Source organism: Triticum dicoccoides, chromosome 3A (genome assembly GCF_002162155.2).
Source record: "Triticum dicoccoides isolate Atlit2015 ecotype Zavitan chromosome 3A, WEW_v2.0, whole genome shotgun sequence".
NCBI classification, from domain to species: domain Eukaryota; kingdom Viridiplantae; phylum Streptophyta; class Magnoliopsida; order Poales; family Poaceae; genus Triticum; species Triticum dicoccoides.
In genome coordinates this window covers 672,329,130-672,334,498 of record NC_041384.1, presented here as the reverse complement: position 1 = coordinate 672,334,498, position 5,369 = coordinate 672,329,130, and positions in this window count along the sequence as shown.

Sequence of the window (5,369 nt, the reverse complement as noted above, 5' to 3'; positions counted from 1 at the left end):
AGTTCAGGACCCCCTACCCGAGATCCGCCGGTTTTGACACCGATAAGCACCGGTCCACCCACATATCAAATTATCAAAATAGCGAACACAAATCAAACCAACATAATGAAAATCCCGTGTACCCTCAAGAACGCTTTGCTTATTATAAGAGACCGTTTTGGCCTGTCCTTTGTCTCAAAAGGATTGGGCTACCTTGTTGCACCTTTGCTACTATTATTGTTACTTGCTCGTTACAAATTATCTTGCTATCAAACTACTTTGTTACTTACAATTTCAGCACTTGCAGACATTACCTTACTGAAAACCACTTGTCATTTCCTTCTGCTCCTCGTTGGGTTCAACACTCTTATTTATCGAAAAGAGCTACAATTGATCCCCTATACTTGTGGGTCACAATGGGCGATCTTTGACATGATAAGTAGTGTGTTGGGGTTGTCATAAAATGAGATAGTATTAACTTGTTGCTTTAACATCAATAGAAGATGTTTGATATGTTGCTTATATCTCAAATGTAAAGTACAGAAAATTGAATGAATATTAAAAAAAAGTCTATAAAACATCAAAGCATGTACTCTTAATTATTGGATAAAGACTTTGGTCGAACAATCACACGCATAATAAAGCATGTATCACATTTTTAGAATTAACAGAAAAGAAATAACATAGTTTGAATTCCATTATCGAGATGTTATTGTCATAATTTTTTCTTAGTTCTACGCATGTACCATGAGCACTAATACTTAACTACAAAAGTCAGCTAATGCTATGCATGTACTACACCAAACAACTCCAACTGCGCAATACACAAATACTTGAGAGCAGTCTAACTGTTCTTTTTTTCTAAACAGAGACAGAAGATTTGAGCAGTCTAATAGTGACCTATTAATATTTTGAGTTCCACTTCGCTGGACCAAACCACGTGGGAAATACATTATTAGAGGCATGGTCTTGATGCTCAAAAATTTCAGTCATGCTTGATGTCGTTTGATTGAGCGGTGCCTTTTCAACTACCGTTCATATGTATGTTGTAGCGTCCCCATTTTAAGTATTTTATACTGCCAGTTTAGCTTTAGTCAATGTTTAAGTCGACACTAACAACCATCCAATCTGATCACTAGACTTCGTTCCAATATAGAGGGACATAATATCTTCCTTGGATGTCTGTAAAGTTGGAAAAAATATTACTTAGTCAACTGAGAAATAGTCACTCCCATTCTCTTTCCATATAAGCTCTGGTGGTACAACATGCAACATTTTCGGATCAACTCTTACACAAAACGATGACAAAAATGTAGGAAAAGGTTCCATGGAGACAGTCTCCACGCCCACTCCTGTGCATACCCAACCTCAGCATCCGACAGCACCAAGGGACTAGTAGTCATCAACCATCTTCAAAGTTAAATTTATCACATACGTGGAGTAGTTCACATTACTATGCATTTATAAATCTCACAACAATTATTGTAGTTGCCTTCCGATGATTCACTGGTAGAAAAAGAGGCTTCCGTCCAGCCCCATTAGTCGCGAAACTGTAGGAACCGCGACTAATGAAGTCTTTAGTCGCGGTTCGGCAGACGAACCGCGACCAAAGGCCTGGGCCCAGGGCGCTCGGTGGCCAGCTGGTGCACGTGAGGGGCTTTAGTCGCGGTTGGCCAGGCCAACCGCGACTAAAGGTGCGCAAAGGCCTTTAGTCGCGGTTGGCCAGGCCAACCGCGACTAAAGCTCCTCCCCTATATATACCAGTTCAGCACGCTCACTTAGCCATTTGGTGCCACTTCTCTTCACAAGCTTCACAAGGGGGTGTAGGTTTGCTTTTGGTTCCTCTTATGCACACAAGGTGTTTGATGAAATGCCCTAAGAGGGTGAAACAAACATGATATGAAGTGTTGGAGCCACACTTGAGGTTCCTCATTTATTTTTTCCTCCTCGATCGCGGTTAGCAACCTGAACCTTTCATGCATGTGTGTCATTGATAAAATATGCATGTGTGCAGTTCATTGTTTAATTTATATTGTTTGTAGCTAGTTAGTTTAACAAATGCATGATGGTTAATTATATATTTTATATTATAATAATGCAGATGAATCGGCAATGGATGTACGGTAACCGACTCTCCGGCGAGTTCACTACGGGTTTGAAAGATTTCCTCGTAGTGGCTAATGCGAACAAGCAGGGGGGTTTTGTTATCTGTCCATGTGTTATCTGTAAGAATCAGAAGGGTTACTCTTCCTCAAGAGATGTTCACATGCATCTGCTTCGGCACGGTTTCATGCCAAGCTATAATTGTTGGACCAAGCATGGAGAAAGAGGGGTTATAATGGAAGAAGATGAAGGAGGGGATGATTTCATCGATGAAAGCTATCTTGCTCATTTCGGTGATACTTTCATGGAGGATGCTGAAGGTGAAGGGGAAGGTGAAGAAGAGGCACGTGATGATCCCGTTGATGATCTTGGTCGGACCATTGCTGATGCACGGAGACGCTGCGAAACTGAAAAGGAGAGGGAGAATTTGGATCGCATGTTAGAGGATCACAGAAAGGCGCTGTACCCCGGATGCGATGATGGTCTGAAAAAGCTGGGCTGCACACTGGATTTGCTGAAATGGAAGGCAGAGGCAGGTGTAGCTGACTCGGCATTTGAAAACTTGCTGAAAATGTTGAAGAATATGTTTCCAAAGGATAACGAGTTGCCCGCCAATACGTACGAAGCAAAGAAGGTTGTCTGCCCTCTAGGTTTAGAGGTTCTGAAGATACATGCATGCATCAACGACTGCATCCTCTACCGCGGTGAATACGAGAATTTGAATGAATGCCCGGTATGCACTGCATTGCGTTATAAGATCAGAGGCGATGACCCTGGTGACGATGTTGAGGGCCAGAAACCCAGGAAGAGGGTTCCCGCCAAGGTGATGTGGTATGCTCCTATAATACCACGGTTGAAACGTCTGTTCAGGAACAAAGAGCATGTCAAGTTGTTGCGATGGCACAAAGAGGACCGTAAGTCGGACGGGGAGTTGAGACACACCGCAGATGGAACGCAATGGAGAAAGATCGACAGATGGTTCAAAGATTTTGCAGCTGACGCAAGGAACATAAGATTTGCTCTAAGTACGGATGGCATGAATCCTTTTGGCGAGCAGAGCTCCAGCCATAGCACCTGGCCCGTGACTCTATGCATCTACAACCTTCCTCCTTGGTTGTGCATGAAGCGGAAGTTCATTATGATGCCAGTGCTCATCCAAGGTCCGAAGCAACCCGGCAACGACATCGATGTGTACCTAAGGCCATTAGTTGATGAACTTTTACAGCTGTGGGGTGGTGTCCGTGTGTGGGATGAGCACAAACAAGAGGAATTTGACCTACGAGCGTTGCTTTTCGTAACCATCAACGATTGGCCTGCTCTTAGTAATCTTTCGGGACTGTCAAATAAGGGATACAATGCATGCACGCACTGCTTACATGAGACTGAAAGTGTACATTTGCCAAATTGTAAGAAGAACGTGTACCTTGGGCATCGTCGATTTCTTCCGAAAATTCATCCAGTAAGAAAGAAAGGCAAGCATTACAACGGCAAGGCAGATCACCGGCCGAAGCCTGCGGAACGCACTGGTGCTGAGGTATTTGATATGGTCAAGGATTTGAAAGTCATCTTTGGAAAGGGTCCTGGCGGACAATCAGTTCCGAAGGGAGCTGACGGGCACGCAGCCATGTGGAAGAAGAAATCTATATTCTGGGAGCTAGAATATTGGAAAGTCCTAGATGTCCGCTCTGCAATCGACATGATGCACGTTACGAAGAATATTTGCGTGAACCTCCTAAGCTTCTTGGGCGTGTATGGGAAGACAAATGATACAAAGGAAGCACGGCAGGACCAGCAACGTTTGAAAGACCCTAATGACCGGCATCCGGAATGGTTTCAAGGTCGTGCCAGCTACGCTCTGACCAAAGAAGAGAAGGTCATCTTTTTTGAATGCCTGAGCAGTATGAAGGTCCCGTCTGGATTCTCGTCCAATATAAAGGGAATAATAAACATGGCGGAGAAAAAGTTCCAAAACCTGAAGTCTCACGACTGCCACGTGATTATGACGCAATTGCTTCCGATTGCTTTGAGGGGGCTCCTGCCGGAAAATGTTCGAGTAGCCATTGTGAAGCTATGTGCATTCCTCAATGCAATCTCTCAGAAGGTAATCAATCCAGAAGTTCTAGCACGGTTACAGAACGATGTGATCCAATGTCTTGTCAGTTTCGAGTTGGTGTTCCCGCCATCCTTCTTCAATATTATGACGCACCTCCTGGTTCACCTAGTCGAAGAGATTTTCGTTCTCGGTCCTGTATTTCTACACAATATGTTCCCCTTCGAGAGGTTCATGGGAGTATTAAAGAAATATGTTCGTAACCGTGCTAGGCCAGAAGGAAGCATCGCCAAGGGCTATGGAAATGAGGAGGTAATTGAGTTTTGTGTTGACTTTGTTCCTGACCTTAAGTCGATTGGTCTTCCTCGATCGCGGCACGAGGGGAGACTAAGTGGAAAAGGCACGATGGGAAGGAAATCAACGATATGTATGGACGGCCATTCTCTGACTGAAGCACACCACACTGTACTGACCAATTCCAGCTTGGTGGCTCCGTACTTTGAGAAACACAAGAATATTTTACGCTCGGACAACCCGGGGAAGCCTGAATCCTGGATTAGGAAGGCCCACATGGAGACTTTCGGCAGTTGGTTGAGAAAACATTTAATGAATGACAATGATGTTGTAGATCAGCTGTACATGTTGGCCAAGACACCATCTTCGACTATAACGACTTTCCAAGGGTACGAGATAAATGGGAATACATTTTACACGATCGCCCAAGATAAAAAGAGCACCAACCAAAACAGTGGTGTCCGCTTTGATGCAGCAACCGAGAATGGGCAAAAGGTCACGTATTATGGTTACATAGAGGAGATATGGGAACTTGACTATGGACCCTCCTTTAAGGTCCCTTTGTTCCGGTGCAAATGGTTCAAGCTAACAGGAGGTGGGGTAAAGGTGGACCAGCAATACGGAATGACAATGGTGGATTTCAACAATCTTGGTTACCTTGACGAACCATTCGTCCTAGCGAAAGATGTCGCTCAGGTTTTCTATGTGAAGGACATGAGTAGCAAACCGAGGAAACGGAAAGATAAGAAAACGATCAGTGCATCATGCGATGATCCAAAGCGCCACATTGTTCTTTCAGGGAAAAGAAACATCGTGGGAGTGGAGGACAAGACAGACATGTCAGAAGATTATAATATGTTTGCTGAAATTCCGCCCTTCAAAGTGAACACCGACCCAAGCATTAAGTTAAATGATGAGGATGCTCCATGGATACGGCACAATC